Source organism: Octopus bimaculoides, chromosome 11 (assembly GCF_001194135.2).
Source record: "Octopus bimaculoides isolate UCB-OBI-ISO-001 chromosome 11, ASM119413v2, whole genome shotgun sequence".
Classification (NCBI taxonomy): Eukaryota; Metazoa; Mollusca; class Cephalopoda; order Octopoda; family Octopodidae; genus Octopus; species Octopus bimaculoides.
In genome coordinates this window covers 43,211,313-43,223,561 of record NC_068991.1, presented here as the reverse complement: position 1 = coordinate 43,223,561, position 12,249 = coordinate 43,211,313, and the positions used below count along the sequence as shown (strand labels likewise).

The 12,249-nt window shown below is 36.9% G+C and overlaps 1 protein-coding gene across 1 annotated transcript in view; it reads right to left on the bottom strand.

The window, feature by feature from the left end:
- LOC106873166 (galactosylgalactosylxylosylprotein 3-beta-glucuronosyltransferase 1) overlaps positions 1-12,249 on the bottom strand; it is a 66,576-nt gene that overhangs the window by 25,140 nt on the left and 29,187 nt on the right. The gene's annotated exons all lie outside the window — the stretch shown is intronic.

The window sequence follows — 12,249 nt, the reverse complement described above, 5'->3', positions numbered from 1 at the left end:
GCAGTGCTTAATGACCACCTGAAGAACCCAGTTTTCACAAAAACTGTTCACCGGGAGCTGCACAAAGCCGGATTTCACGGGAGAGCTGCAATCAGAAAACCACTACTTTCAAAAACAAACGTTGCAAAGCATTTAGAGTAAAGCAAAAACCTACAGAATTGGTCCCTAGAGCAGTGGAAGAATGTTATTTTCTTGGACGAGTCATCCTTTACCCTATTTCCAACCACTAGCCGAGTATATGTGTGGAGACAGCCAAAAGAAGCATTTGACCTAGAGTGCCTTCTTTCAACTGTTAAACATGGAGGAAGATCTGTAATGATCTGGCGGGGCTATATCTTGGAAATCTGCTGGCCCAATGGTTTCCCTTCATGGCAGAATTAATAGTCAAGATTATTTAAGCATTTTATCTGATCAAATTCATCCTATGGTTGTGGAACTTTTCTGGAGGGAACCGCAATCTTTCAGGATGATAATGCACCAATTCACACAGCTAAAGTTGTTACTGAATGGCACGAGGAACATTCTAGTGAAATTGAACATCTTATCTGGCCACCACAGTTCCCAGATCTCAATATTATTGAACATTTACGGTACATTTTAGAAAAACAGGAAAGGAGTCGATATCCTCCACCATCATCACTACAAGAACTGGAGACTGTTTTAGCTGAAGAAGGGGCAAAAATTCCTTTGGAAACAATTCAAACTTTGTGCAAGTCCATACCTCATAGAATTCAAGCTGTAATTACTGCCAAAGGCGGTCCTACCCCATATTAAAATAAATTTGTTTGAAATTTTAAGGTGTTTCCATTATTTTGTCCAACTCCTGTATGTATATATATATATATATATATACACTGTGGAGATGAGGTGAGCCATGAGGAAAGGGTCAGTGATGTCGATGGCTGAGGGGCCCAACTGGGGTGGGGGGAAGGAGGTCAGGTGGGCAGACAAAGGACCAGTGTGGGTCTCTTTGTTTTGGAACAGCAGTGGCAGATGGACGTGTGTGGACGTATAAGCTAGAGAGGGAATTTTGCTATTAGGTTCTAGTGGTAGGTTAGCATGTAGGACATTTTTCAGATATAACTCAGTTGAACAGTTGACCTGAGGTAACCTGAGAAGTAGGTGAATTGCACTTTGTTCATACTATAAGCTATTTCAACCTTCCTGTATTTTCTTTTTCTGTCGTCTTCCATGATATGTCAGCAGAAATAAGGATCAGTAAGTGATTCCATCAGACCTTTCTTTGGCAAGGGACATGTTACCACATGGATTCAGAAGATCAAAGTGGTGGTCAAGTTGTAAAGCATTGAAGATGTAGCAGGTCTCATGGTTCTGTATCTGGAGGGAAATGCATTGGCACTGTACCTCAAAATAGACGAAACAGGCCAGGTGGATACAGAGAAGATTGAACAGCACTTAAAGGAAGCATTTACAGGAGGATCATATACTGTATTCACCAAACTAGGAAAGGTCAAGTGGACAGGAGAACAAGTGGACATGTATGCAGCCAGCATGGTTAGCTTTTGTAAATGGTTCCCCTGACGGCATATCAGTGTGGCTGCAACAACTGCCGAGCAGTGAGATGTTGATGAGTGAACTTGTTGCACAAACCCGTGTGTCGATGCAAAACATTGGGCAGAATGCAGTAGTAATGGCAGCTACAGAAGCCCATGGTGTCATATGACAACTGACGAAGAATGAGGAGAGAAAAGCCACCTTGGAGTTTCCACAACCATTTATGGGCCAGTGTTTCAAGTGCCAGGGACCACACATGGCAAGGGACAGCAAGGAGATGAAGTCCGAACCCATTTGCTACCAGTGCAAGTGGACAGAGCATGTAGCTTGAAACTGCAACCAGGGAAAAGGCCACAAAGACGTTGCTACCTCTCAAACTTCCCTTGCAAGCAAGTAGAGTCTCTCATAAGGTTGCTGCCTATAGTTGAAATACTGGTTGGAGGAAAGGCATTCAAAACCCTTGTGAATATAGGTTGTTCAACGTCTCTCATGACCCCAAAGGTAACTAAAAAGTGGAAGGGGTGAGTAGTATTAGGGTGGTTGACAGTATTGAAATTAGATGTAAGGGTAGCAGCAAGTGGAGGACACAACACTAAGGCTGTGAGTAACTGTGATCAACCATGTGGTAGATGGAATTGATGTGGTGATGGACATGGACACTATCAACTGTCTAGGAGGTGTCGTTGTTAGTGGAGACATGGTTTCATTTAGTGGCGCAGGGGCATCATGCACTGTGAGTCTGCAATGAGAGTGGGCTGAACCCTGGGGAGAATTATACCGCTTACACCATTGAAGTTGAACATTTTCAGGTAGTGATCAACAGTCAGCAGTGAACTGTTGAGTGGTGCTGGAAAGGAGACCCTCGATATTGCTGTACAGGCTAAGCTGTTATCAGCATACCTTGAAAGGAGATGCCAGGAGCGAGTTCGAAGGAGACATAGATAGATGGATCAGAGAAGGTATCCTAATCCTGTGGAAGGAGGAAGTGAAGAGTGAAGTGCTGCCACTCATGGCAGTGGTACAGCCAACAAAGTTACGGTCAAGTCAGTACTGGACTTTCAAGAGCTGACTGGCTATGCAATGTGCCACATGGACGGTGAGGTTACTGATAACTGCAGAGAAACAATGCAAGAATGGAGACAGTTGATGAGGGCTGCAACAATTGTCAACTTGAAGTTGGCATATCTGCAGCTCCATGTGAGTGAGAAATTATGGCAATATCAGCTGGTGCATTATAAGGGCCAAATATACTGTCTGACTGAGCTGGGTTTCAGGTTGAATTCTGCACCAAAGATCATGGCAACAATGCTCAAATCTATCTTGGGAAAGGTGGACAAGGTAAAAAAATTTGACCAATTTCTATATAGACGACATCCTGGTAGAATTTAGTAAAATAACTGTCGTTAATAAGCTGGTGTAGGTGGTGAGCTGGCAGAATCGTCAGCACGCTGTGCAAAATGCTTAGCGGCATTTCGTCCGTTGTTACATTCTGAGTTCAAATTCTACTGAGGTTGATTTTGCTTTTCATCCTTTCTGGGTCAATAAATTAAGTACCAGTTGAGTACTGGGGTCGATGTTATCAACTAGTCCCCACTCCACAAAATTTCAGGCCTTGTGCCTATAGTAGAAAGGATTATTAAGCTGGTGTTTAGAACACAGGAAGTTTGCATCATAGAACCAGGGTTGTTCTAAGGCAAGTCGATAGCAAAAGGTTTAACAGACATGTTCAAATCATTGGCAATATGAAGAAATCACCCTCACCAAGTTTGTATAAAAGGATGAAAAGATTTTAAAAAATCAGTGTGCATTTGTGGCCACCCACTGAAAAATACTTAAGAAATTCTTTGTATTGTAATCATGGGTTAAGTGTTATTATTTTTCTGTATGTAGGATTGTCTCATTTCTGCACTATGATGTCTGAGGGTTAATAAATGATGTCATATGAGTACTGTGTATTATTTAAAAGTTGTCCAGACCCATATACTTCCTTTTCCTTCCTTTGCTTTTTTTTTTTTTTTTTCAGGAAAACTTGTCAAGATGGTCGATATTGCTATTGATGTAGAAGTTTTTTAGTAATTGTTCTAGTGGTTCAGCCCCGATCAAGCAGACCTGTAGTTGAAGATGTTCAAGAATTGTGCACCACCATCTTTTGTATATCTAGAACTACATTGTTTAATGTATCCTTCCTTTTTCCTGATACTAAGGTGTGGCTTGAGTGAAATTTGGCTGCTGTTTCCTTCACATAAAGTGATTACATAGGGACCCCTCGAGCAGAGCCCACAAGTCCCAGTAAATACCCAAATACAATGACTTTACTGTATTAGAAGAGGATTCATATCCACTCTGATAAATGATTACAGGGAACAAAGATATAGACTTCAGTTTACAAGTTACTGTTGTACACCTTTAGGTCACTCAATTCTGCCTCTATACAGTAGGTCATCCTGCTACAAAAGCAATCAAATCCCCATCAAATTTCACCCTGCCATCTTAAAAATTGCTTCAAATTAATAATATGCTATGGTATTTAGACTAAACTGAAATGACTTCTGATTAGACTTGCATACACTTATGTTTAAAATTGACATTAAAAATTGGAGATAGCTTGTAATATCACTGCATTTTATATTTATTTATAAATGTATGTGTGCCTATCTATCTGAGGCACAGAGAGAGAGAGAGAGAGAGAGAGAGAGAGAGAGAGAGAGAGAGAATGGTATTTGTTTATTTTAGATAAAATGCTTGATGCACACTTGTCATGAAAGAATGTTGTGTCTAATCTATGGATAAGTGTAGTATATAGGATTACAAATACACCCCATAAAAGTTTCATAAAGTCATCTTCATGTAAAATAATTTAATGAATTCTTAAATTCCATGCAAACTTGTGACCATAAAAACCATACGACACCAACTCTGGACCATGCCAGCTGTCAGTCACTGCATCTACCACATCAGAAAGGCTTCTTTTAAAATGCGAACCACTCCAAGAATATAGTAAGTGCTTTTTAAATGCCACCGGCATGGGTGCCAGTTATGAAACACCGGCATCAGCCATGACTACAATCTCACGTAGCTAGACAGGTCTTCTCAAGCATGGTATATTGCCAAAGGTCTTGATCACTTGTCACTGCCTCGGTGAGGCTCAAAGCTGGAAGTGTGCTTTTTATATGCCACTGGCATCGGCTATGACTACAGTTTCACTTGGCTTGACAAGTCTTCTCAAGCATATTGCCCAATGTTTGAAGGGTACTTTTTACGTGTCAAAGTGCCAGTTACACAACACAGGTATACACATATGTGTACATATGTATATGTGTATATATTTATGTGTGCATGAGAGAGAGAGAGAGATAGACAGAGGGAGAGAGAGATGCAGGCATGGTTGTGTAGTAAGAAATTTGCTTTCCCACTACATTGTCTTGAGTTCAGTCCCACTGCATGGCACCTCATGCAAGTGCTTTCTGTTATAGCCCTGCATGAGGAAACCAAATTAGGAGGTCAGAAATTGGGGCTGGTGAAGTTGTGGAAATTCTCTGACAACCACTTCTGACACTTTCTGAAGGTATTGCAAGGAACCGATTCCTGCTGCCATACATATGTCCTTCCAGCAGCAACCCTCTCCAGCTAGGGATTGACCACAATCTCCAGCAGCTTCAAATAGCTGTCTGAATTGAGCTTAAAGTACTGTGGTCAATCCCTAGCTGGAGAGGGTTGCTACTGGAAGACCATACATATGGCAGCAGAAATCAGTTCCTTGCAATACCTTCAGAAAAGCACTTTTCAAAGATGTGGGGCTGCATGATGTCCCTCTCACTGGAGACACATCCAAAGACGATCATAATTTTGGAAAACCTGGTTTTCGTGATACATAGGACAACATCTGGGTATTGTACAACTGGTTTGGCAGAAGTTCTTTTCATCTGAGAAGAACCAGATCATCCCTGGTTCAATGGAATGCCTCAGTTTGTTTGGAATATAACGATAAAAGAGAATGATGATTTTATCACATACACAGGAACAGTCAACAGGATGCGTGAAAGTTTTAAACTCAAAGAACTTACACCTGAGATGTTCTAGTGTCTTATTTTTTTACAGGGCTTTACAGCAAGCAAAAATACAAAAATTCGGGCAAGAATTCTTTCTAAATTGAAGCAAACGAACCAAGACCTACCTTACAATCCATGGCAGAAGAATGCCATAGGATAGTAAATGTGAAACATGATGTAGAAAAAATTCAAGAAAAGGATTCCTTAAAAATACAGATATGCCGACCGGAAAAGTACAACCAAAAAAGAGCACCATGTCCTAATCCATGTTATGGATGCGGGGGGGCATACATTACAGAAAAGACTGTCCATTCAAAAATCAAAAATGCTACAGTTGCAAAAGAATTGGTCACAAGAGTTCACATTGCAGAACAAAAGTACGAAGGTCAAATGTTAAAAATCCTTGAGTGTTCTCAGCAGAAACAAAAATCGACTCCTAAATAAGAAAATTCATACACATAAAAATAAATGGAATACATATTAAACTTCAGTTGGATACTGGAAGTGATATTTTAATAATAAATATGGACACTTGGAAGAAAATAGGGAAACCTATGTTGAGAAAAATAGCGAAATCTGCTCATAAAACAGACGTTAAACGATGATGATATATATATATATATATATACATATATACTTGCAAAATTCAAGGGTATCTGTATGCATTTCTTTTTCTTTCCCAATATTGTTTAAAAAAATCTGTTAAATTTATAACTGATGTTAAAATGAGATTACAACTATGTCATACCATAAAACATAAATGATAATTAAACAAAAGAATATTGTTTATTTTACTAGTTATACATTATGCATTGTAGACTATTTCCATTTGGTCATATGATGCAGCATGTTATCTATGCAATCTACTGTTTCTCAGAAACTGCCACCATGTTTCAATTTTTTTCAGATTTTTTGTTTATCTTCCTTCTCTGTCTGTTTGTTTGTTTGTTTGTTTGTATGTATGTATGTATTATGTATGTATGTATGTATGTATGTATGTATGTATGTATGTGTGTGTGTGTGTGTATGTGTATGAATGTATGTATGTGTATGTTTGTATGTAATGAGGTTGTTCAGTTGAAGATAAACTAATTGAAAAAAAAAATAGCCTAGATAAATACTGAAAGAAGAATATGCTGATGATATATTGCAAGATCTTATTATGAAGCAACACTGACAGGTTTAGGTCTCTTAGTCATAAATTAAAATAAATTCTGAAGTGAGAAGGAGACCCTTTGGTGTGGAATGTAATTACTCATTATATTATATAGAAGGGTTTCCCTTCTTGTGTCTCTTTTACTTCTTCATGATTTACCATAATATATTTGATCATAAGAAATGTAACCTCCAGAAAAGAAAAAAAAGCTAACCAAGTTTAATCTTAATTCAATGTATGTGTAGCTTTCGTGATTTTTTTTATCACCTTAAAATGCTCAAATTTGTTATTTCAGCCAATGAAATAAACAACTTTTATCAGTCACAATTCTTATCAAGACTTTGTTTATTTGACCTAAGTTCATACAGTATTTCTATTACACCAAGAGTTTGCATTAATATGCACTATGAAATTATAAAAAAATTGAGAGTTATTTCTTAAGATTATACATTTTTATAGCTTTTTCTTGTCTTTTTTCTTTCTTTTTGACATTTTATTTATTTAAAACAAAATCTTACCAGATTGTTTTCACATAGTTTGGTATCTATTTTAAAGCCAACTCCCTTTCTGAAAGTTTTAAGTCATTTATCTGTCACTGTACTATATCTTCCCTATCTACTTCTTTCTATTATAATGATGTATGTTCTTCAGAACTTGTTTGCTGTATTAGAGGTAACTTGACCAGAAGGGATGCATTGCACCAATCCTGTACTATATCTTTCTTTTTAAATCCTATTCTCAGAAGTTCTGCCATATTGAATTTCCTTTTATTACAAAATCACTCTAACCTTCAGTTTAGTGCACCATTCTCCTTCCTCAGAATCCAAATACCTCCTAAGCCCTGAAGAGTTTTCAAGGCTCAGTACTTAGATCTTGTTCTTATATCATTAAGTAGTAGAAAGGTAAGTTTTCCTCTGGATAGAAACCTAGTTTGTCATAGGAAACAATCTCAAATAATCTAATACCTACAAATATGATGCAACCATCACTTCTTGTACCTAAAGATTAATAAAATATTTTATCCTGTTATCTTTTTTTTCACATTTGGTAGTAATGCTATTTTAATCCTGATGATCCCGTGTATTTAAAGTCCTTACTTTATACATAAATTGATATGGTATTCCAGACAGTTATGTGAAGTGAGGTCTACAGATTTAACTGCTGTGCCCAAATACACACTAAGAGACCTGGTCAGTTTATTAAAGCCCTCATTTTACACAAGTGGATATGGTGCTTTTGACAATTATGTGAAATGAAGTATGCCTGATTTAAGTATAATTCAAAATACACAGGTAACATTTCACCCAAATGTGAAAAATGAAGATAACTAGATAAACACCTGGCTACTTTGCTTGTGCACGTATGCGTAGGTAATGTACTTCCTCTTTGGACATAATTAGATTTATGTGAAATGAACAGATGGATTCTTATCATAACTACACATATCTTACATTTTACAGACTGCATTACAAAAGATTAGCTTCTTTTTCAGAATAGGAATATATTTCAGCTCTGAGTAACTACCAAGTTCATAAAAAACTTAAATACATTTGACATGAAAGTATGGCTCACATATCTTGTTTGGAGTAACTATCACGTACACACAAACACATGATGCATATAATATAAAGAGTATTTGTTTGATTTACAAACTTTCACATAATTGGACTCATCATTGAGTTATGTCATTGGTTTGAAATATATTATCATAGCACTGTGGGAGTTTTATGTAGTGCTTTCTGAAGTCTTCGATATTTCTAAGTCATGTTTCCTTAGCAATGGTGCTCAATATCAGAAAGAGTGACAATGAGAATGATAAAGAAATGCTTGAGTCAGGGAATTACTAAAGAAAGAAGCACACTCAAGGAATCCCTGAGATATTAGTGACAGTTGCTGAGGCCTTGAGTCTTTAGAAGAAATTGGCAAATGTAACATCCTCCTTGAATGTTAGGTTATCAGTGCACTTCAGTTGCTTCAAAACGAATGATCAAATGCAACAGATCACACACATGTCTCCAGGTGGGTATCTAAGTGTTGGGGTATTGTTACTATATCTATTTATCAGGTTGCCAATAGGTTTATTAAGCTTTCTAATATTTGTGTTATTCTTGCTCAATAGCAGCACAAATTACTGAAATTCTCAAAAAGAAACTTGCGATAATTGGAGGCATTTTCATTCAGTTATTCTTAACAGCATAATGTAGAAATATGAAACATACACAAGTAGTTATGGAACATATGGTGATAATAGTAAATTTGCTGCCATTAGTGAATTCTATAACGTAGCAATTCAGGTTCAACTCAAAATGACAAGATTAGTCACCATGAAATTGTTGAAACAATTGCAAACTAGGAAATAAAAACAATATCACAAAATCAGTCTTTAATTTATATCATTATTTATAGTGTGCAGATTTTCTATTTATCTAGAATAACAGTTTCATAAGGAGATACGCCTCTTGAAATTTTCAGATACCTGCTATCTGTAGAAGTGCTTCCTAAGGTAAGTGCCTAGAATATCTTATCCCAACTGACATACTGATGAGCATAAGGTTATATAATCAGATTGTTACCTAACACTCCATTGTATCCTTAGCATGAAGCCAGTTGATAAGATGAGCTGTGATGGATATATAATACTGTATTTTTTAGATAATACATATATATATTATAATTTATCTCTGCCCATCAGATCTAAGATGGCTTGTGCTAGGATCACCATCCCTAACAATACCTACACATCCAAGGATAACATGTACTTTTTGAAACTGCCATATTTTAACAAAAAGGCAATTGTTGCAATCTGCTACACAATTTGAGGAGGGTCTTAACTAAAACAAACCAGGACAAAACAAGATCTTATGTACATTGCTTAACTGCAAAAGCAAAGATAAAAATATATGTCTGTGGTTCTAGAAGATGTATAACATCATGTATAACAAATGTTGTGAGTGCTACATCAGAAGTACCATCAGACTAGTTGACATATGAATTGAAGAACATCTCTATGTTAATGCATCTTCCATAGAAAAGCACCTACAAAAATGCCACATCCAAGACATCCAAGTTTCTATCGAAATTACTGAAAGAAACACTGGGAATTGAGAATAAAAGATGCTATTTTAGTTAACAAGTACACCCTGCAAATTAATAACAGATCTGAATTACACAATGCTGATTGGATTATGGTGATGCAAAACAACTCTTCATACACACACACACCACAGAGAAGAGAAATTAACTGTCAACATGTGAAATGCAACAAAAATTTAAAATATTTCAGTCAAATGAAAGAGGATCATGGAAAAATGGCAAATGATATGAAATTAATGGAACTCGACATAAAATATTCTCTATAGCTTCTTCATTGCTAATTTTACCCCATATTTTGAAATTAATGGTTATTCTTTACAATTTCCATAAGCGTGCAATCCAGAAACTGAGGTAGCTGTAATGCTGGAGATGCCTATATATATATATATATATATATATGTAGTGGATCTTGCTGGCATGAAGTGGATTCGATCCACCATAGCCAAATTTCAAGTAACAGTTCAACAGAACTTTTTTCACGGCAGAACAATAGTTTTTCTGTGACAGCAGTTTTACATTTGCCAGATTGCCTTAGCTCTAGTCTGAAATAATGTCATCACCGCTTGACCTTTCTAACCTCTTCTATTTCACCAAAAGCTAGAATTAAGATAACAAGTACCACCAATGAAATCCATTGTTCTCAACGATATGTCTATCCTTCTGGATAGTTATAAAAACAAGAACCCCCAAGTGCGGAAAGAGTACGGTTATCGACTGAGTCTATCATTAAGATTGTGCAGCCTCCCTCCTTTAACAAGGAAAAGGAGGCGTCATTTTTCTGCGTAGTAGCCATATTGAAAGAAACAGTATGGATGATGCATGGAAGAGGAATTGAGGCAGGCAACTTCATATCTGGATGTGGATTGGTTGGTCTTTTTATCTACCACCTATCTAAAAAGATTGGCCTGGAGAAGAGGCACCTGCCTTGAAGTATGTCTGTGAAGAGATGGACGAATGTTGTAAGGAAGTTGAGAGCGAATGGGGCTGTGCTGGTGTAGCCAGTCTAATCAGAAAGGAAAAGTAATAAGCAGAAAAAGGAAAAAAAAAAACACCGGTGGCTTGAACACGAACCCGAAAATATAATCACATAAATTTTTATACGGTTCTCGATTTCATTATACCATTCGATTTCATATTCCGATTTCCATTAAGTCATAACTCTCAAACCTAAATGTTTTGTATTGTCCCCTCTCTGTGTGTCATTCATTGACAAATAAAAAAATAAGTTAGTTACTTGGTGACAACTCAGTGATAACTCATGAGTTGAGAGAGAGCTAACATCAGTTAGTGAACCGACCACTAGAATTAAATGTCTGGGCAATGATCATGGCCTGTCGCACTTTATGTGTTAAAGCAAAAGTTGGGGATGAGTAGGGTGGTGCTACGCACAAAACAAAAGTTAAAACGTTTTTCGTTATTTTTTTAAAATCCATTTTTATTTTGTAAATTCGTAACTTGTTTTTGGAAACATTAAAATCCGAAGAAATTGAAAACCCCAGTGGGTAAGTTGCCTATACAGCACGTCTGCTTGGACATTGTCAAATAGTGTCAATATTTCCACTTCCATACTATGATCACAAACCAAAAGGATTGACAAAATTACTTTCACAAGATTACATTTCAAAATTATTAATATAGTTCACCCTAAAGTTTTAGCGACAAAAAGTTTGGATAGGGGCTTTATAAATGTGACTGATATTACTGATTCTGACGTCCATAGAACAAAAAAGTCATTGTAAGCTTATTATGTATATCAATGAATATTGATATCTTGGCACTTAAACTACCCCCCCCCTCTCTCTATATATATATATATTAGAAAAAATAAGGTACTCAGAGATCTGGATGGTTGTACATTTACAGATTTTTATTAATATGTCACATGTTTTATAAATCATATATTAGCGCTTTCATCTACTCTAATAGATTCTTCTTTTATTAATATGTCACATGTTTTTATAAATCATATATTAGTGCTTTCATCCACTCTAATAGATTCTTCAAATCTGAAGACTCTATTAGAGTAGATGAAAGTGCCAATTTATAAAAACATGTGACATATTAATAATAATCTGTAAATGTATAGGCATAGGAATAGCTGTGTGGTAAGTAGCTTGCTTACGAACCACGTGGTTCCGGGTTCAGTCCCACTGCGTGGAACCTTGGGCAAGTGTCTTCTACTATAGCCTCGGGCCAACCAAAGCCTTGTGAGTGGATTTGGTAGACGGAAACCGAAAGAAGCCCGTTGTATATATGTATGTATGTGTGTGTCTGTGTTTGTCCCCCACCATCGCTTGACAACCGATGCTGGTGTGTTTACGTCCCCGTAACTTAGCGGTTCGGCAAAAGAGACCGATAGAATAAGTACTAGGTTTCCAAAGAATAAGTCCTTGGGTCGATTTGCTCGACTAAAAGGCGGTGCTCCAGCATGGCCGC